The following is a 21,162-nucleotide window of genomic DNA, read 5'->3' as shown; positions in this document are numbered from 1 at the left end:
CCATCTCCCTTGGCCTGCTGGCATCACTCAGAAGGCTGCTGGTCACTCTGCAGCTCCCTGCCAGCCTTGTGTCCACCAAACCCCATGGTCACTCCCTGCAGAGCTGCTTTCCAGCTGCTCAGCACCAGCACAGCCCAGTGCTCAGGGTCCCCCCTCCCCAGGGGTTTGGTGCTTCCCATGGCTGAACTTTGAGGCCCATTCCTCCAGCCAGCCAAGGTGCCTCTGCAGGGCAGCTCAGGTCTATTAAGCACCCCTCAGGTTGTGTGTCACCCAGAGCACCCCAGACACGCTTCAGCTCACCCCCTCCCAGCAGACACACTGGTACTTGCCCTGGGATGGGGTTCATCAAGCTTCTGGAGATGTGAGGACTTCACAACAGCACTTCTGCACTGGGGGTGACCAGAACAAGGTGTTTCAGAGCAGAAACAAGGACAGAGCTGTTAGTGGAGCTGAGGAAGACGCTCCAGGCACTCACAGCCTGCTGGAAAGGATTCTTCCTCCACCTCCTACCAGCCACAAGCTGCTGTGTTTGAAGGGATTCGGGCCTGGCCAAGCTGATGGACATCCTGGGACGGGCCAACCTCCACTGCACAGAGTGGGAGTTAGATGGAGCATCTTCTGAGTGGATTTTAATGCCTCTAGTGCGCTCCTGCTGCTAAGGGCCTGCACATCAGAGCACTCAGCTACCTTCTCTTCTGCTGCTGCACACACCAGTTTGGTTTCCCAAGGACTTTGTGGCTGAGCTCAGCCACCAGACAGCTGCCTGCAGTGCAGGGACCACCTGCACTAAGGTCTGTACCACAGTGTGTCCCACCTGTCAGTGCCAGAGCATCAATGCTGTGCTGCTCAGCACACCCACACCCCAGGCTGCCAGCCCTTTAGAGCCCCCAGGACGGGGCTCCTGCCTGCCACCTGCTGCCTCTGCAGGTCTCCATCACCCAGGCTACAGGGATGCTGAAGGGGCTGGAGCATCTCCCCTGGGAGGAAAGGCTGAGGGAGCTGGGGCTGTTCAGCCTGCAGAGAAGAGCCTGAGAGGGGATCTGATCAATGGGGATCAAGAGCTGAAGGGTGGGACCCAGGGGCCATGGGCAGCCTCTGCTCAGTGTCTGTGGGGACAGGACAAGGGGCGATGGGCTCAGGCTGGAGCCAGGGAGTTCCCCCCAGTGTGGGGAAGAACTTCTTCCCAGTGAGGGTGAGGGAGCCCTGGGACAGGCTGCCTAGGGGGTGTGGAGTCTCCTTGTCTGAAGAGATCCCAGCCCCTGTCCTAGGGACCCTGCTTGGGCAGGGGGTGGGACCCCATGGGCTCTGGGGGGCCCTTCCCACCCTGTGAGTCTGTGATTCTATGAACCCAGCAGCCCACAGAACCAGACGTTCCAGAGCCTTCCAGGGGCTGCTCCCCTCGCTTTCACAGGCCGTGCTAACAGGGGCAGACATCACTCTAAGGACAGGCTGCTGCAAGCAATAAAGCCCAGAGGAAACCAGCAGATACAGATCTGTCTCCTAGAGGAACCTGGAGCCTTCATGTCCCAAGATGAAGCACTTAGGCAAATCTGTCCCACCCCTAGCGCCGGGCTGGAGCTGCAGCTCGGTGCTGCGATGGGAGACTAAGCAGGAAGCCGTGAGAAACACAGAACTCAGGGGCTTGATTACAGCCTGTGGAACAAGAAGCAGTTTGTGCAGCAAAGCAGAGCAGGCCTGGGGTGTGAGCAGGCAGATGCACAAGCAAGAGGTGCTGTAAGTTCAAGAGCTCTGAGGGAATGAGGCTGCTGTGTTAAGGACGGATGCTGCTGAGCCCAAACCAGCCTTCCTGGTTCCCCACTGCCACCCCCAAGGAGCCCGTCCTTGCCTGAAGCAGCCCAGGGAAAATAAAGCCAAGGGCTGTCACCTCCAAAGGGTTCTCTGCCAAACTCCACAGGAGGCAGCACTGTGGTCTCAGGACACCTCTGGAAGTGGCACCTTCCCTATGGAGAGAGGCTGAGGGAGCTGGGCTGGGTCAGCCTGGAGAAGAGAAGGCTCTGGGGGGACCTCACTGCAGCCTCCCCGTCCCTGAAGGGACCCCAGGAACAGGAGGGGAATGGGCTTGTTAAAGGGCAGAGACTGGCAGGACAAGGGGCTGGAGTGAAGCTGGAGGAGGGAAGGGGGAGAGGAGAGACTGGGGGAAGTTCTGTGCAGAGAGAGTGGTGAGGGGCTGGAAGGGGCTGCCCAGAGAGGGGGTGGGTGCCCCGTCCCTGGGGGTGTCCAAGGCCAGGTTGGCTGGGGCCCTGGGCACCCTTGTGTAGCTCCAGGCCTGGAGGTTGGTGGCCCTGCCTGTGGCAGGGGGTTGGAGCTCTGGGACCCTTGGAGTCCCTCCCAGCACAGACCAGACTGGGATTCTACGAGCAGAACTGGTTTACTATCAGAATTTTACATCATTCATCACCATTCTCCTTGTTCCCATCCCCCTCTCAGTCACCACCCTGTTTTCTGTGAACTCTCACTAAAAGGCACAGCAGGATGGACCAGCACCCACAGAGGCAGCACCAGCTCCAGCACCCCTCAGTGAGCACCCACGTCCCACTGCACATCAAGCTCTGACCACCCCAGCACGCTCTGCCCACAGAGCCAAGTCCCCAGAGCAGAAAGCACAGGAAGGAATTACATTGCTGAATTAATTACTCCCATCTCTGTTGTGCACAGCTAGCTCTGTAACGAGCTGCTACCACAAAACTGGGGTAGCTTAAATACTTAAAACCCATGAAAACCAGTATTTTACACCAGGCCCCAGGTTTAGTAAAGAAAAGCAGATTTAGTTGATCTTAATTTTCATCCTTCATCCTCCATCCACTCCCTCCTCACCCTCAGAGGTGACGGGCCAGCCCAAGCCTCTGCTCTGCCCAGCTGAAGGACACCTCTCAGAAGAGGAATGTGCTGCCCACAGGCCCCTTCCAGCACAGCAGGGCAGCACAGCTCTGTCCCAGCAGCAGGACTTGCTGGAGCAGCAGCAGCTTCCCCCAGCCCCTGCACCCTGGTACCTGCTGCTGCTGCCCCGGCTGCAGCTGCTCCCGCAAGGGAAGGGCAGGTTCTGGGGCTGCCACACACCTCTGGACAGCAGGAGCAGGGGAACCTCCTGACTGAAGATCTCCACACCTCCCCAGCCTGTACCCCAGCCCATGGTACCGGTTAACCAGTGGTCCCAGCTCCCTTTATTGATGGTGTTGTCAGGGAAGAGTCAGCCCCTGGAGCTGAGCGGTGCAGAGGTACCGGATTCCAGCCACAGATCACAGAGTCCCCAGATGGAAAAGTCCAACCAACCCCATCCTGAGCTAAACCAGCTCCCTGAGCACCTCATCTCCCCTCTGTTCAACACCCCCAGGGCTGGGGACTCAGCCCCCTCCCTGGGCAGCCTGTGCCACAGCCCCACAACTCTGCCAGGGAAGAACTTTGCCCTCCCAGCTGAGCTGACCCTGCCCTGGGGCAGCTTGAGCCCATTGCCCCTCGGCCCAGCTCCTGGCCCCTGGCTGCAGAGACCATCGCCCACCTCTCTGCACCCTCCTGCCAGGGCAGGGCAGGGCAGGGCAGGGGGGAGAAGGGCTCCCCTCAGCCTCCTCTTGCCCAGGCTCAGCACCCCCAGCTCCCTCAGCCGCTCCTGGGAAGCTTTGCTGCTCTCCAGCCCCTTCCCCAGCCTGGTTGCCCTTCTCTGCACTCGCTCCAGGACCCCCATGTCCTTCTGGTGCTGAGGAGCCCAGAACTGGACCCAGCACTCCAGCTGCAGCCTCCCCAGTGCCCAGCCCAGGGGCACAAGCCCCTCCCCAGCCCTCCTGGCCACGCTGGCTCTGACACAAGCCAGGAACCTTCATTTCCTCTCCCCATCTCACTGACAAACGACACCCAGCTCTGCGTTCCCTGGGCTCACAGAGCACATCCCGAGCGCGGCAGCACGGGAAGGACTTTGGGGTTTCTCTCCTCTTAACAAAAACCTGCTGCAGGCAAAAAAAAAAATTATGAAGGCCTGTCTGTTGCACAAATATGCACACAAAATTAAGAGCTGCTTCTAATTATTCCCTGCCTCTGAAGTTCCCTAATAAAGAGATGGTATCAAGAAGCACTTTGTTTTTGATGATCAACTTCATCCTCATCTAGTTCAACAGCCTTCTAATTGACACCCTACCCCATGCTAAGGACAGAATTTGCACAGCTTCTTCATTTAAATGTTACATTTTTAATTAAACTCAACACACCCAGGCACTGAAGGAACTGCAGTGTTTGAGAAAAAACCAACCAGGAAAAAGCTGGCCATAAAAATACCCCAAACTCTGTGAAAAGAGCTGCACAAAGAGCGGGGTTGGTTTCTAGGTCAGTGAAGAGCAGATGGAGCTGAGCACACAGCGAGGAGCTGCGCTCTGCAGCCCTCCAGCCTCGTGCTCCCCATCAGGGCACAGGTAGCACAACACACTTAACCTGGCTTTCCTCAATCCCTGGACCTTTAAGGAGATTCCCAGGAAAACTTCTTCAGCAGGACCCCCTGTCTGCACAGAATCCCAGACTGGGCTGGGCTGGGAGGGACCCCAAGGGTCCCAGGGCTCCAGCCCCCTGCCACAGGCAGGGACACCAACCTCCAGGCCTGGAGCTACACAAGGGTGCCCAGGGCCCCAGCCAACCTGGCCTTGGACACCCCCAGGGACGGGGCACCCACCCCCTCTCTGGGCAGCCCCTTCCAGCACCTCACCACTCTCTCTGCACAGAACTTCCCCCCAGTCTCTCCTCTGCCCCTTCCCTCCTCCAGCTTCACTCCAGCCCCTTGTCCTGCCAGTCTCTGCCCTCGAACAAGCCCATTCCCCTCCTGTTCCTGGGGTCCCTTCAGGGACGGGGAGGCTGCAGTGAGGTCCCCCCACAGCCTTCTCTTCTCCAGGCTGACCCAGCCCAGCTCCCTCAGCCTCTCTCCATAGGTAGGGGAGCTGCTCCAGCCCCCTGAGCATCTTCATGGCTCCTCTGACCCCTCTCCAACAGCCCCACATCTTCCTTGTCCTGGAGCCCCAGCTCTGGCCACAGGACTCCAGCTGGGGAGGGCAGAGCAGAGAGGGACAATCCCCTCCCTGTCCCTGCTGCCCCCCCTCTGCTGATGGAGCTCAGGATCCCATCGCCCTTCCCAGCTGCAGGAGCCTCTGCTGGCTCAGGGGGAGTTTCTCCCCCACCAGAACCCCCAGGTCCTTCTCACAGGGCTGCTCCCCAGCAGCTCTTCTCCCAGCCTGGATCCATGAGATTCCTCCAGCCCAGGTCGAGGGCCCAACACCCAGCAAAACGGGGTCTGTGAGGAGCCCTGGGGGTCTGGGCTTCAGTTCAGACATCAGCCTGAGTGTCAGGCCTGCACCTCCACCTGCACCTCCACCACCCAGCGTGTGATCACTGCTCAACAGGCAGAACAAAGTACAGGGGGGTAGGTGTTGGTGTACAGGGGGGTTAGGCCCTCGTGTATGGAGTGGGATGGGGGTGTTAGGCCCTGGCATACGGGGGGGGGGGGGGGTGTTAGGCCCTGGTGTACAGGGCAGGGGGGCTGGGCTTAGGCCCTGGTGTAAGGGTGGTGGGGTGGTGGTGGGTGGGTGTTAGGCCCTGTTGTATGGGGGGGGGAAGGGGTGTTAGGCCCTGGTGTATGGGGCTGGGGCAGGGGGTGGGGGGTGTTAGGCCCTGGTGTATGAGGAGGGGGGTGGGTGGTTTTTAGGCCCTGGTGTATGGGGAGGGGGGTAGGGTGGTGGTGTTAGGCCCTGGCATACGGGGTGGGGGGGTTTAGGCCATGGTGTATGGGTGTTAGGCCCTGGAGTATGGGGGGGGGTGGTGGGGTTAGGCCCTGTCATATGGGGGGTGGGGGTTGTTAGGCCCTGACGTGGGGGGGGAGGTGGGGTTAGGCCCTGGGATACAGGGGAAGGTGGGGGTGTGTACTAGGGGCTGGCATATGGGGTGAGGGGACTAGGCCCTGGCACACATCTCCTGCAGGACTCCTCCACCACTCACGCTGCTCACCCCAGTCAACAAGACCCCAACACCACTCACACTGCTCACTACCTGTTGTTTAAGCAATAAATGAACTACGTTCCTGCAGCACCACAGCAGAACCCTTCAGAAATACTGATGATTGATTAGACTGACAGCTCAACATGAGCTGCTGGGATTTCCTGGGCACACCAGAGAGCCCGGCCTGCCCAAGCCCTTCACTGCGTCCATCCACAGACCCTGTGATCCCACTTCCCACAGCACACTGGGAACTGTCACACAGCTCAGACAGCTGCACAGCCAGGCAGCAGCATCTGCACACCCAGACTTCAGAGGGGCTTTACAGAGGGGAGAGCATCGCTGTTCCATCAGTTCCACGTGTCACAGAACCCCAGAGTGCCCAGGCTGGAAAAGCCCTTTGACTCCCTGTGCTGTGCTGCCCCAGCTCCCTGAGCACCTCATCTCCCCTCTGTTCAACACCCCCAGGGCTGGGGACTCAGCCCCCTCCCTGGGCAGCCTGTGCCACAGCCCCACAACTCTGCCAGGGAAGAACTTTGCCCTCCCAGCTGAGCTGACCCTGCCCTGGGGCAGCTTGAGCCCATTGCCCCTCGGCCCAGCTCCTGGCCCCTGGCTGCAGAGACCATCGCCCACCTCTCTGCACCCTCCTGCCAGGGCAGGGCAGGGGGGAGAAGGGCTCCCCTCAGCCTCCTCTTGCCCAGGCTCAGCACCCCCAGCTCCCTCAGCCGCTCCTGGGAAGCTTTGCTGCTCTCCAGCCCCTTCCCCAGCCTGGTTGCCCTTCTCTGCACTCGCTCCAGGACCCCCATGTCCTTCTGGTGCTGAGGAGCCCAGAACTGGACCCAGCACTCCAGCTGCAGCCTCCCCAGTGCCCAGCCCAGGGGCACAAGCCCCTCCCCAGCCCTCCTGGCCACGCTGGCTCTGACACAAGCCAGGCTGCCCTTGGCCTTCCTGGCCCCCCGGGCACACTGCTGGCTCCTGGGCAGGCTGAGCTCACCCCACACCCCCAGCTCCTTCTCCCAGCAGCTCTCCAGCCGCTCTGCCCCAGCCTGGAGCTGCCGGGGGTTGTTGTGGCCCATGGGCAGGACTCTGCCCTTGGCCCTGTTAAACATCACCCCATGAAGATGTTCCTCACCTGAGCAAGGAAAACAGCAGCCTGGGCCCCTTGAACAGCCCTGTCTCCCAGTCCAACATTTCTGCACCCCCACCCACAGCAGAGGAGCTCGGGCAGCCTTTGCCATGCTGCAGGTTCTTCCAGCCCCACGCTGCTCTACCAACCAAAGGCCACCCAAACGTGGCACAGCAGCGCTCTGCCAGCCCCTGACCAGCCTCAGAGGACACTAAACAACAGGAGCTTTAATTTCCTCCTTCTCTCAGGGCATCACACAGCCTACACACAGTTTAAGTGGTTCCACAGTTAACAGATATTAAGACATGCCAGAAGGTAACAAGCCTTATCTGTGGTGCTGGAGCACCAGCCTGTTGTCCCTGTGTGGCAACACCTAAACCACCCATGTGGGCTCAGCTTCACTTGTCATAGAACAGCCCAAAAGGAAAAGGTTCACTGGAAACCAGCACCCAGTGAGGCCCTGGCACTGGGTGCCCAGAGGAGCTGGGGCTGCACCGGGACCCCTGGCAGGGCTCAGGGCCGGGTTGGATGGGGTTGGGGGCACCCTGGGCTGGGGGGTGTTCCTGCCCATGGCTGGGGTTGGAAGTCGATGAGCTTTGATGTTCCTTCCAGCCCAAACCAGCCTGAGATTCTATGACATCCCAGACCTGCCCTTAGGGGTTTGTTTACCCAGTGAGGGTGAGGGATGCCTGGGACAGGCTGCCCAGGGGGTGTGGAGTCTCCTTCTCTGGAGAGATCCCAGCCCCTGTCCTAGGGACCCTGCTTGGGCAGGGGATGGGACCCCATGGGCTCTGGGGGGCCCTTTCCACCCCTGTGATTCTCTGAAATGCAGCTTGCTCAGCTTTGCAACTAAACCCTCAGTTACAGAGTCACCGTAAGATCACACGTAACCCTCCCAGGCTCCTTGGAAAGGGGGTTCTGGCTTGGGAATTGCTCCCCCAGGAAGACATCCTATGCACAGCAGGAACACTCACCCTGTTGGGCCCAACCCAAGGGCTCTCCCCAGCACTGAGCACTTCCCACATTAACTTTCCAAAGAGCACCCAGCACCCCATGGGCCCCACAGCCGCTCAGCCCCACCACACGTCTCCTGATGGCTTTAAAACCTGACTTCAGAAGGCTACAGCAGCCTGGCACTACTTGCTGAAGAGAAGGAGTTCCTCCTGCTCTGCACCAACTGTGGAGGGAGGCAAGGCGTGGGCTTCTGCTCAGCTGGAAATGCCATGGTGACATTTGAATCAGGCTGGTGCTGCTCCTGCATCCCACCGGCACGGGAAGCGCCCGACCCAGACACCCCCCCCTCAGCAAGCTGGGGCACTGCCACGTGCAGAGCCACGTGTGGGGACTCCAGCCCGGGTTCTGAAAGCAGAGAGGGGCACATCAGCCCCGTGCTGAGGTAGAGGTGATGCCTCCAGACCCCTCCCACCTCATCCACATGTCTCTGGGCATCCACTGCATTCTGACACAGCCTCACGGTCCAGACATCATCGCAGGGGCCCGGGCACAACTCCCCTCTGCTGCTGCTGGAGAATTCTCCAGAGAATCAAAGAATCATAGAAGAGAATCACAGGGGTTGGAAGGGACCTCGAGAGATCATGGGGTCCCACCCCCTGCCCAAGCAGGGTCCCTAGGACAGGGGCTGGGATCTCTCCAGAGAAGGAGACTCCACACCCCCTGGGCAGCCTGTCCCAGGGCTCCCTCACCCTCACTGGGAAGAAGTTCTTCCCCACGTTGGGGGGAACTCCCTGGGCTCCAGCTTGAGCCCATCGCCCCTTGTCCTGTCCCCACAGACACTGAGCAGAGGCTGCCCATGGCCCCTGGGTCCCACCCTTCAGCTCTTGAGAACCACTGATCAGATCCCCTCTCAGGCTCTTCTCTGCAGGCTGAACAGCCCCAGCTCCCTCAGCCTTTCCTCCCAGGGGAGATGCTCCAGCCCCTTCAGCATCCCTGTCCCTCCTCTGGACTCTCTCCAGGAGATCCCTGGCTGGTTGATCCCAGGGAGCCCAGAACTGGACACAACACTCCAGTGGGGCCTGAGCAGGGCAGAGCAGAGGGGGAGGATCCCCTCCTGTCACCTGCTGCCCACACTCCTCCTGATGCCCCCAGGATCCCCTTGGCTCTCTCAGCCCCCAGAATGAGAAGAACGTTCTCATGTCAAGGGAGGTCATTTCCTCAGCCATCTCTGCTTTCCTCTGTGCCACAAAGAAGCCCAAGCCCACAGCAGTATGAGGATCCAGAGGCTGAACAATCATAGAATCATAGACTGGGCTGAGCTGGGAGGGACCCCGAGGGTCCCAGAGCTCCAACCCCCTGCCACAGGCAGGGCCACCAACCTCCAGGCCTGGAGCTACACAAGGGTGCCCAGGGCCCCAGCCAACCTGGCCTTGGACACCCCCAGGGACGGGGCACCCACCCCCTCTCTGGGCAGCCCCTTCCAGCCCCTCACCACTCTCTCTGCACAGAACTTCCCCCCAGTCTCTCCTCTCCCCCTTCCCTCCTCCAGCTTCACTCCAGCCCCACAGGAAGGTGCTGCTGGGCATTACACATACACAAACCTTTCACACCTTCCTTACTCAGGGGAGACCCCCACGTAAACTCTTGGCCTGGCCAACAGCCCTGACATGAAGCCCACAGCCCTGACGTCACGCTTGGCAAGTGACAGACACACCAAAACCTGTGTCCAAGCAGCAGGTTTGGAATCCCACCCGTACCATCAGACCCCCCCCCCCTCTCTCTGGCTGCCAGGCACAGCACATGGCCCAGCAGGGGTTCTCTCTGCCCTGCCCTGCTATCCTCTCTAACCACCCACCTCCAAACTGCCTCTAACACCAAGAGGATTCTGCTGTTTTCAGGCACAGCCTCCACTCCAGTAATTACACTTCCCCTGTTATTCTGGCTTATTGCTTCACACACAGAGATGGATTTCCAGGGAGCTTCCAGCAGCACCTCCTGGCCTTCCCCCAGCTCCTCCCAGTTCGGCAGCCAGAGTTTAACCCAGCCAACACACACAAACTGGAGTGATTTCCTCCCTTTCACAGCTCAAACCATCACCACACTGGGCAGCACAAGACTGTTCCTTATTCCAAAGGCCCCTGGGATGCTCCTGTCTCTCCCAACACTGGGTCCCCTGTGGGGCTGTTGGCGACAGTCGCTGCCCTCCCCAAAACACTCCTCCATGGGCAGGGCACAGCCCACCAGCTCCAACACAAACCCTGATGATGCAACAGGATTTCCCTCCCAATTTCTACCCTGACAAGCAGGTGACTGGGTTTCGCTTCACAGGCCCCTGGCTGGGCTGACACACACCCCAACCCCCAGCACACACCGAGCGCTGGCACCTGCTGCTCTGCCCCAAGACCAACAGTGGCCATTCAACACTTCTGCTCCTGGGAACTGGGCTGCTTTGGTCCAACATCTTCTGCCAGCTGGTTTAAAACAACCCCCAGCCTGTCCCAGCTCACTGCAGCTGAGTAAGATATTTCACTCTTGGAAAGTGAAGTCACAGAACCCCAGAATCACCAGGTTGGAAAAGACCTATTGCTCCCCAGTGATCAGATCCCCTCCCAGGCTCTGCTCTCCAGGCTGAACAGCCCCAGCTCCCTCAGCCTTTCCTCCCAGGGGAGATGCTCCAGCCCCTTCAGCATCCCTGTCCCTCCTCTGGACTCTCTCCAGGAGATCCCTGGCTGGTTGATCCCAGGGAGCCCAGACCTGGACACAACACTCCAGTGGGGCCTGGCCAGGGCAGAGCAGAGGGGGAGGATCCCCTCCAGGGTGAAAGCTGCCCTGTTGGAAGCACTACAGAGAGTAACACCGACCATGGGTAGCAGTTGTTTTCTAAGGACTGTAGTTAGCCAAGAACAGGGAGGACAGAAGGAACAGGAAAACCAGAAGTAGTGAAATTTGCTGCTGATTTTGTAAGAGGAAACAGTGGGTACAGCAGAACATCAATGAAATCAAACATGCATTTATTCCTGGCACCACGTCCCTGGAACGTTACACACCCTCCTGCAAAGTCTGGCATCCTCAAGCCCCTTCGTGTTTGTGTAAACTACTCCACTGCTTCGTTCTGGAGTCCTCACAAACCCCGACACGTGTGGCAGCCTCTGGGACTGGTTGGAATTAAGTCATCTGCAGGGATGGAAGAAGGGAAAAACTCAGTGTTTACATCTCCTGGAGGAGGGATAACGTGATTTGTAGCCCAGGCCCTTCCTGGCTCCGGGCAGAGAAGCATCCCAGAGCAACCCTGAGGCCTGCAGCAGGGAGCTCCCTGCTCCTCTGTGACCCAAACAGAGCCCATGATCACACTGATACAACCTGAGTCTGGAAAACCAACTGTGTGGGTCACAAACAGGATAAAACATTGTGTTTGCTCTGTTGGGCTGTCTCAAGTAGGTAACTGTCTACTCAGAGGAGCCACAAAGATGCTCAGAGGGCTGGAGCAGCTCCCCTAGGGAGAGAGGCTGAGGGAGCTGGGCTGGGTCAGCCTGGAGAAGAGAAGGCTGTGGGGGGACCTCACTGCAGCCTCCCCGTCCCTGAAGGGACCCCAGGAACAGGAGGGGAATGGGCTGGTTAAAGGGCAGAGACTGGCAGGACAAGGGGCTGGAGTGAAGCTGGAGGAGGGAAGGGGCAGAGGAGAGACTGGGGGGAAGTTCTGTGCAGAGAGAGTGGTGAGGGGCTGGAAGGGGCTGCCCAGAGAGGGGGTGGGTGCCCCGTCCCTGGGGGTGCCCAAGGCCAGGTTGGCTGGGGCCCTGGGCACCCTTGTGTAGCTCCAGGCCTGGAGGTTGGTGTCCCTGCCTGTGGCAGGGGGTTGGAGCTGTGTGACCCTTGGGGTCCCTCCCAGCCCAGCCCAGCCTGGGATTCTATAGGATTCTGAATCATTTATAGACCTGGGTTTCAACCTCAAACTTATCAGCCACCTCTGAAAGAGGAAGAAGATTCATCAAGCCGAGCGAAGGGCGACGCACGTTGCGAAACACATCCAGCCTCTCATTCACCTCAAGGTCCCTCAAGGGCAAGAGGGCAACTGCACCAAGCGCTGAGGAGGTCCCTGAGAGCTGAGGAGGTCCCCAGGAACCAAGGAGGTCCCTGAGAGCTGAGAAGGTCCCCAGGAACCAAGGAGGTCCCTGAGAGCTGAGAAGGTCCCCAGGAACCAAGGAGGTCCCTGAGAGCTGAGGAGGTCCCCAGGAACCAAGGAGGTCCCTGAGAGCTGAGGAGGTCCCCATCAACCTCTGCCCAGCGAGCAGGGTCTTCTGCACCGGGGTCTGTCTCCCCCACCGTGCAGACATTCACACTATGGGTGACTAAGCTGAGTTACTCACCCAGAGTCCCTTTGCAGCAGGAGAGAAGTGAGCACTTCCACAGCCAAACTCAGCTCTATTTTAGACTTCTAAAGAGAAAATAAACATCTGTGTCCCTCTGCTGCCTACAAACAGAATGCTGAGGGGCTGCCTCAGCCCTTCAGCATCTACATCACAGGTGTGTGAAGGTTGGTGGGAGGTCTCCAGCCCCTTGAAAGCAAAAGGCAAGGTCTGAAAGGTGATGTTAAGGGGGAAAAAAAGAGGTTTAGAAAGACATGGAAGAACATAAAATAGGCAAAAGAAAAATTAGGATATACCAGGGACAGCGCAGGGTCAGCAAGGAAGAGAGTTCTGGGGGAAGGAGCAGCAGCAGGAAAGAACAACTGAGCAGGGAGGAAAACAATCTGTTTAGAAGAGAAAAGGGTGACATGCACCAGAGCCAAGCTGGAGTCCAGCACTTTGCGTTTCTAATCTGTTCAATGCAGAGCAGGAGCCAGGCTGGGGGACCCTGAGCACACCCTGGATACTCCATCCCCTGGGCTTCCACCTGACTCCATCCAAATGGGCTCACACCTCCTGTCACCATGGCTGCAACCCCCAATTCCCCAGCCCCCCCCGTTTAACCTGCCTGGGGTGCCCCAGCAGCCCTGTTCCCACCGAGCCTGTCCAGTGACACAGGCCAGTGGAGAGCGGGGAGGGGGTCAGGTCTCTGCCAGGCTGGCTCCCTGCCAGGTGGGACCGGCGCTGCCGCAGCGGGACGCGCCAGGAGGGTGTTGCACCACAGACACAGGTGAGTGCAGCTGAACCACACCCCACTGAGATCCGGGCAGCCAGAGACCTGCTCTTTGTGCTCCTCTGCTTCCTGGGTCACACAGCCCAGAGCCGTGCCCTGTGTCAGAGCTGCTTGGGCAACCCCACACCGAGCTGGTCAGGGGAGCTGAGCCAGCTGAGGGCTGCTCCCTCTGAGCAGGGCTGGTGTCCAGCCTGCTCAGCACTCCCAGGCAGCACACCAGGCAAGTATCAACGCCAACACACAGCAACCTGGGCTGGGGTCAGTGGATGTCACAGACTCACAGGATCACAGGGGCTGGAAGGGCCCCCCAGAGCCCATGGGGTCCCACCCCCTGCCCAAGCAGGGTCCCTAGGACAGGGGCTGGGATCTCTCCAGACAAGGAGACTCCACACCCCCTGGGCAGCCTGTCCCAGGGCTCCCTCACCCTCACTGGGAAGAAGTTCTTCCCCACATTGGGGGGAACTCCCTGGGCTCCAGCTTGAGCCCATCGCCCCTTGTCGCCGTGGAACAGCACCCTTAGTCCTCTGGATCAGGGAAGACGGGGTGCAGCGCTCAACCTGTTCGCTGTCTCAATTATCCTTCTAAACCAAAAAGAAATCAGCCTTCACATGAAAGGATTACATTAAACGGCACAGCAGAGGCGCTTCTGAAGGAAGCAAATGAAAAGTAAACAGCAAAGGAAACGCCACCTTTCTCACCCCACCCCGCTGCACATGAAAGGCAGCGGCTGGAACCGTCCCTGGAGTTGTGCAAGAGGCTGGGGGATGAGAGGGGTGAAATCGTGGCACCGGGCAGAGCCCCAGCTGCTGCTCACAGGATGCCCCGGCATCCCCGGCACGCCTTCTCTCCACTCACCTCGTTAAGGCTACAGGAGAAGCAGCAAAGACCAAACAAACTGAAACTGAAATGCATCGCGGCCCGTTTCCTCCTTCCTGCAGGCCACAGCCCGGCGGGCCCCTCTGCAGCCCAGCAGGCCTCTCTCCCCACAGGCCTCTCCTCTGCAGCCCAGCGGGCCTCCCTCCATGCAGCCCGGCAGGCCCCTCTGCAGCCCAGCCGGCCTCCCTCCCTACAGCCCAGCAGGCCTCCGTCTCCACGGCCCAGCCAGCCTCCCTCCCCGCAGCCCAGCAGGCCCCTCCACAGCTCGCCAGGCCTCCCTCCCCACAGCCTGGCAGGCCTCTATCTCCACAGCCCAGTGGGCCTCCCTGCAGGCCTCTCCTCCGCAGCCCAGCAGGCCTCCCTCCCTGCAGCCCAGCAGGCCTCCCTCCCTGCAGCCCAGCAGGCCTCCCTCCCTGCAGCCCAGCAGGCCTCCCTCCCTGCAGCCCAGCAGGCCTCCCTCCCTGCAGCCCAGCAGGCCTCCCTCCCTGCAGCCCAGCAGGCCTCCCTCCCTGCAGCCCAGCAGGCCTCCCTCCCTGCAGCCCAGCAGGCCTCCCTCCCTGCAGCCCAGCAGGCCTCCCTCCCTGCAGCCCAGCAGGCCTCTTGTCTCCACAGCCCAGTGGGCCTCTCTCCCTGCAGGCCTCTCCTGCACAGCCTGGCAGGCCTCTCCTCCACAGCCCAGCAGGCCTCCCTCCCTGCAGCCCGGTAGGCCTCTTGTCTCCACAGCCCAGTGGGCCTCTCTCCCTACAGGCCTCTCCTCTGCAGCCTGGCGGGCCCCTCCACAGCCCTGCAGTCTGGCGGGCCAGCCTCCCTCTCTCCCAGCAGCCCAGTGGGCCTCTCTCCCTGCAGGCCTCTCCTCCACAGCCTGGCAGGCCTCCGTCTCCGTAGCCCGGATGGCCTCCCTCCCTGCAGCCCAGCAGGCCTCTTGCCTCCACAGCCCAGCAGGCCTCTCCACAGCCCAGCAGCCCTGTGGTCCAGGCCTCCCTCTCTCCCCACAGACCTCTCCTCTGCAGCCCCGTGGGCCAGGCCTCCCTCTCTCCCTGCAAGCCTCTCCCCCACAGCCTGGTAGGCCTCTCCGCAGCCCGGCGGGCCGGCCTCCCTCTCTCCCCGCAGCCCGGTGGGTCCCTCCACTGCCCCACAGGCCTCCCCACAGGCCTCCGTGCCTTCCTGTCTCCCTCCCAGCAAGCAGCGCCGGTCTCTGGTCTCTGCTTCGCTGCCATCGCTCCCAGCCCTGCCACACCGAATCAGAGTCAAAGCGACCTCACGGCTGCCAGCGCCGCTGCGGGCTGCGATGCTCCCAGGAGCCGCGAGCTGCTTAAAAACCAGAGGACAGCTCGCCCAGGCGCCCTGGGAAGAGCAGCAGAGACCTTCACCAACTGAACACGAGCCTTGAAGTCAGCTTCCCAAACGTATCCACGACTGCTCTTTGCACCCCAGGCACTCATCCTCCCATCCCACCGGGGGAAGCGACAGCTGGTGGGAGCTCCTTGCCCTCCTCGGTGAGGAAGCAGCTCTGAGCTCTGCCTGTCTGGCCCGAGGAACTTCAGGCTTTCACTCTGCCATTTAAGCATAAGGTTATTTTCTCACGCCTTCCGGTGTCCCCTGCCACCCAGAGAAGATTGCACCCTCACACAGCCAGGGAAAGGAACGGGGTGTCTGCAACCACAGCCACCCAGAGGCACCACAGCAGGGACAGGCAGTGTCCCACCCAGGCACCCGCAGCCCCCAGGAGCTGACAGCCCCTGCCTGGGATGGGCAAACAGGAGAGAGAGAGAGAAAGGGAGAGGGAACAGCAGCAGCAGCCACAGCTCGACAGCTGCAGAGCTTCCCCGCTCCGGCTGACGGCTCCGACTTCCTCCTCCTGACATCACGTCCTCCGAGGCTGCCTCATCCCCACCTCACCCGCTACCCGCTGGCCCCGGCTCGGCGTCACCCGCAGCTCCAGCGGGAGCGACCCTGCCAAGGCTGAGGATGCTGTGGGCACAGCTACACACCCACCTCCCGCTGCAGCTTCGTCTGCAGGGCCTCCAGAGCGTCTGCAGCAGCGAGGGAGGCCGCTGCTGGCAGCTCAGCCAGCAGTGTCACCCGTCCCAGCTGCAGCCCTGACCCGAGCACCATGTTTGCGATGGGCCTGGCATCCAAACTCCACACACACCCCAGCTTCTCCAGTCTGGAGGGTTTAAAGCTGGGCTGGGAAAGCTTTGTTTCCCCGGATAACCGTGGGTTATTCCCCCCCAGGGTTAACACACAGGAACAAGCAGCCAAGGCACACGATGTAAGGATGTCAGCGCTGGTTACTGCGGTGCTGACCACTTCAGCAGATCAAAACAGGCGTGGAGAAGCCCTTTACAGGGGGAGGGAACGATGGTGGGAGGAATAAGGAGGGGAAGGAAGGAGCAGACGGCATTTAAAGAAACAAGCACCCTGGAAACACAGCAGCAGAGAGGGAAAGACAGCACTCTTCTGCTACAAACAACCCTGAACAGGTCGGTGCCGGGGTTGCCACTCCTGGTCACACAGAGGCCACTTTCCTTCCCCAATCCCAGTGTGAACCCACCAGCGTCCGTAGGTCCCCGTGAAACGGAGGAAAGAGCCAGTCAGGCCCCTTCCCCAGCCCATGAAATGTAATCAGGAACAGAACTGTGTCACCCTGTAAATGGGGCTGAGAGTAAAGGCTGCTGCTCTGAACCGTGGCCCCGCATCCCACCAGGCCCAGAGCTCACACCCCCCTCGTTAACACGGCCCATTAACTCTGCTCTCCTCAATTAGCTGCTCGGTTATTTTACATCCAGGGAAACAGTGAGACCCCCCACAAACACCCTCCCTAGGGAGTTCTCTGAAGTTCTGCCAAACCCCCCAGCTCCTGCGTCGCTCTCAACTCACAGACCTCACCCCCTGCCCAAGTTGGAGAGGGGTCAGAGGAGCCCCGGGGATGCTCAGGGGGCTGGAGCAGCTCCCCTACCTATGGAGAGAGGCTGAGGGAGCTGGGCTGGGTCAGCCTGGAGAAGAGAAGGCTGGGGGGGGACCTCACTGCAGCCTCCCCGTCCCTGAAGGGACCCCAGGAACAGGAGGGGAATGGGCTTGTTCAAAGGCAGAGACTGGCAGGACAAGGGGCTGGAGTGAAGCTGGAGGAGGGAAGGGGGAGAGGAGAGACTGGGGGGAAGTTCTGTGCAGAGAGAGTGGTGAGGGGCTGGAAGGGGCTGCCCAGAGAGGGGGTGGGTGCCCCATCCCTGGGGGTGTCCAAGGCCAGGTTGGCTGGGGCCCTGGGCACCCTTGTGTAGCTCCAGGCCTGGAGGTTGGTGTCCCTGCCTGTGGCAGGGGGCTGGAGCTCTGGGACCCCTAGGGTCCCTTCCAAGCCCATGCCATTCTATGAAGTTTCCCAGTTATTCTGGTCGTTCTACTGGTGTTTCAGAAACAGTCACCCCAACAAGATCCTCCTCTCTTTCTCGGTGTTCCAGTTCGCCCGTTCCTATGGCTGAGCTTCTCACAGCGCTGCAGCTATTGCCCTTCAGGCACCAGCACCTCAGCCTCTGAGCCACCGTGTGAGGAGAACCTACTACTTGATTATGTATGTGAAGTCATTTTCCCAACATGTGATCCTCAGCTTTTACACTTCACACTTCCACACACCTTATTAGCAGAAACACGGGGCAGGAAAGCTCATCCCTGTCCACCCCCCCCCGACCCTCCCCGAGCTCTCCAAAAACATATCACAGAATCCCAGCCTGGTCTGGGTTGGGAGGGACCCCAAGGGTCCCAGAGCTCCAGCCCCCTGCCACAGGCAGGGACACCAACCTCCAGGCCTGGAGCTACACAAGGGTGCCCAGGGCCCCAGCCAACCTGGCCTTGAACACCCCCAGGGATGGGGCACCCACCCCCTCTCTGGGCAGCCCCTTCCAGCCCCTCACCACTCTCTCTGCACAGAACTTCCCCCCAGTCTCTCCTCTCCCCCTTCCCTCCTCCAGCTTCACTCCAGCCCCTTGTCCTGCCAGTCTCTGCCCTTTAACAAGCCCATTCCCCTCCTGTTCCTGGGGTCCCTTCAGGGACGGGGAGGCTGCAGTGAGGTCCCCCCACAGCCTTCTCTTCTCTAGGCTGACCCAGCCCAGCTCCCTCAGCCTCTCTCCATAGGTAGGGGAGCTGCTCCAGCCCCCTGAGCATCCCCGGGGCTCCTCTGACCCCTCTCCTACAGCCCCCACATCTTTCTTGGCTTCTCCCTGCTCAAGTTCTTCTGCATCACAGGGAGGGGAAGAGTTTTGGTTTCTCTTTGACACCTCAGCCCATAGCCCAAAAACCTCAGGGGAGAACAGGAGTGAAGGGATCCCAGTGCAGAGCAGGGAAAACACCATCAGCTGCTCCTGGGACACCTCCCTGCTGAAGAGGAGGGGAAGCACAACGAAGCGATTCCTCCTCCCAGCTCAGGCCCGTGCTCTCAGGGGGCAGCGAGAATCCAACCAGCCCCAGGTGTCCCCCCAGCCCAGCCAGGGATGGGTGCATCGGGGGGACCCCCCTCAGAAGCACTGCTGAGCCCTCCCCACAGCAGCTGCCCCGCTGCTGGCAGCAGCCTGGGGCTCTCAGAGGATGCTCATGAGGAAGCCAAACCAAACCCCAGCACCACGAGCTCTTAAGGACCCTTTTCCCTCTGTCATTGGGCTTGGAGGGTCCCTCCAATTTCCAGACTGCAAAGTAAAGACACCCAACCTGTCCCTCCCACGACGCAAGGCAGGGTTAGGCCAGCAGCAGGTTCAGGAAGAGGATGATGCTTCAGTGCTGCCTCCCATCCCCAGAACCAACCCGTGACAGCAGCGGCTCCCTCGCAGGGAGGGCTGTGCAGGCACCTCCCCAACCCTCGCTGCTGTTTTCCACACCACCGGCCTGACACCGTCCTGCTGCAGCCCCAGCTCTGCCCTGAAACCTGCTGCACCTTTTCCAGGATTCCCAGGCAGGATTCCTGGGTCTCTGGGTTGGCAACACAACACAAAGAGAGCTCCAAAATCACCACCACCAGCACAGCGAGCAGAGTGACAAGCAAAGCAAGGCTCCAGCTGCACAGCCTTCCTCTCCTCTCCTCTCCTCTCCCATCCTCAGCCATCTCCAGTGCCGATGGGCATCCCTCAAGCCAGCACAGCCCGTTCCACGTCCCTCCTGCACTTCCCAAATGTAACTTTGCTTACCATGAGATCACCACCGGTTGCCATGGAAATGGCTACATCGCCATCCACCCGGGGGGGTTTTTTACCACCCGAGTATCTTGGCAGCCTGGTTTTGCTTTTTAGGTGTCAGAGCAAGAAGAGAAACCGTGGAGCTGCCTTCGCCCATCCTTCTCTGAAAGGTGCTTCACAAACAAGGACCTGTCAGGAGGCGATGAACCCGCCCGGCCCCTGACACGCACAGGGCTCTGGGATCACAACTCCCTCTCCTTTGGGTTTTGGGAGGGTTTTTTTTTTTGGGGGGGGGGAAGAAACCCCAAAATGCAGCCTGAAAACAAGCTTTGCTTTCCGAATTCTTAGAGTGAGCGATGAAACCATGAAAAACACCTCGGGTCTCCCCCCCACACCCCCTCCACCCACCCCCCCCGACCCGGGTTCTCCCAGTTTCTCGTTTTCACTTCCTAGTTTGGGGGTTGAGCTTCGCTGTGTTTGGGTTATTTTAAACCGGAGCAAAACGCGGCTGCCCCGGGGAGGGGGTGGGGGGAAAGGAGCCAAGGGAGCCAGCCCGGCCGCATCTCCCACCCAACCTCCCCTTCCCCAACCGAGCCCCCGCCGACCCCCAACTCCCCCCTCAGCCCGCACAGGGGAGGGGGGGGGGGGGAAAGGATTGGGGAAGAGGGGGTGTCTCCTCATCCAGATGCCCCCCCACGCCTCACCCATCACTCCCCACCCGGGCGTGAGCCACGGGCCGCGGCCCCTCCCCAGCCTCCCTCCACCCCCTCTCCCCAAAATTAACCCGGCGAGCGGAGCCGGTTCTGGCCGGACACCCGGGTCGGGGGCCGGGGCCTTGGAAAGGGGGTGGGGGGGGCAGCGCGACTGGTGGGGCCCAGCCCGCGGCCTCTCCCGCCTCACCGGGGAAGGGGGCGGCGGCGCGGCCGGGGGGGGAGGCGGCGGCGGCGGCGGCGGGGGAAGGAGCCGGCGGGGCCCCGCCGGCTCCTTCCCCCGCCGCCGCCGCCGCCGCCTCCCCCCCGGCCGCGCCGCAGGAAAGGCGGAAGCGGCCCGGAGGCAGAGCCGCGGCCTAGGCCCCGGCGGCCGGGGGAGGGCGGGAGGCTGACAGGGCGGCGAGGCCCCCGGCCCGCGGCTTCTCACCTGCTGGCTGGGGGGGGTCCGGGCCTGGTTCTGGCTTCGCTTCTCTTCTCTTCCCCCCCCCTCCCGCCCCCCCAACCCCCGCCCCGCCCCGCGGCGAAGCTGCCTGGCTGCGAGGGGCCGGCGGGCATGGGCCGCGCGTCCCGAGGCGGGAGCGCCGGGGCTGCGCTGACAGCGGCGGGAGGCGAAGCTGAGGGGGGCTGCGGGCGCGCTCCGGCGGCCTCCAAAATGGCGGCGGCCCCGACTGGCTGCCCAGCGCCGCGCGGGGGGGGGGAGGGAGGGAGGGAGGGAGGGGGGGCGGGGATAAGGGGAGGGGGGGCGGGGACACGACAGGGGCTGGGGGCGGGGAGAGGGGGCGGGGAACAGGAGGGACCGGGAACGGGACCGGGGAAGCGGATCCGGGGGACGGGACGGGACGGGAGGATTGGGACCGGGACCGGGACCGGGATCGGGGACGGAGCGGAGGGATCGGGATCGGGATCGGGACCGGGGAACGGGATGCGGGGGACAGGGCGGGGGGACCGGGGACGGGGCGGGGGGATCGGGACCGAGACCGGGGGACGGGCCGGGGGTCCGGGCCCGGGGACGGGGCGGGGACCGCGGGACGGGGAACCGGATCCGGGGGACGGGGCGGGGAGACCGGGGCCGGGGCGGGGGGATCGGGATCGGGGCGGGGGGACCGGAGACCGGGCACGGGGAACCGGATCCGGTGCCGGGGCGGGAGGACCGGGACCGGGGACGGGGGGATCGGGATCGGGACCGGGCACCGGGGCCGGGGCGGGGAGACCGGGCACGGGG

The 21,162-nt window shown here is 61.5% G+C and overlaps 1 protein-coding gene across 2 annotated transcripts in view; it reads right to left on the bottom strand.

The window, feature by feature from the left end:
• Positions 1-20,535, bottom strand: part of PPP6R2 (protein phosphatase 6 regulatory subunit 2) — a 79,636-nt gene extending 59,101 nt beyond the window's left edge. For both annotated transcript variants that reach the window (XM_084272722.1, XM_084272723.1), the window contains exon 1: positions 20,368-20,535. The gene's annotated coding sequence lies outside the window, so the exon portion shown is untranslated. The remainder of the gene's footprint in view (positions 1-20,367) is intronic.
• Between the last annotated feature and the right edge of the window lie 627 nt (positions 20,536-21,162).

The sequence above is a fragment of the Gallinula chloropus genome (assembly GCF_964237585.1).
Source record: "Gallinula chloropus genome assembly, chromosome: 1".
Lineage (NCBI taxonomy): Eukaryota > Metazoa > Chordata > Aves > Gruiformes > Rallidae > Gallinula > Gallinula chloropus.
Note: the sequence above shows the minus strand (reverse complement) of the source record. Positions and strands in the feature narration are given on the sequence as shown.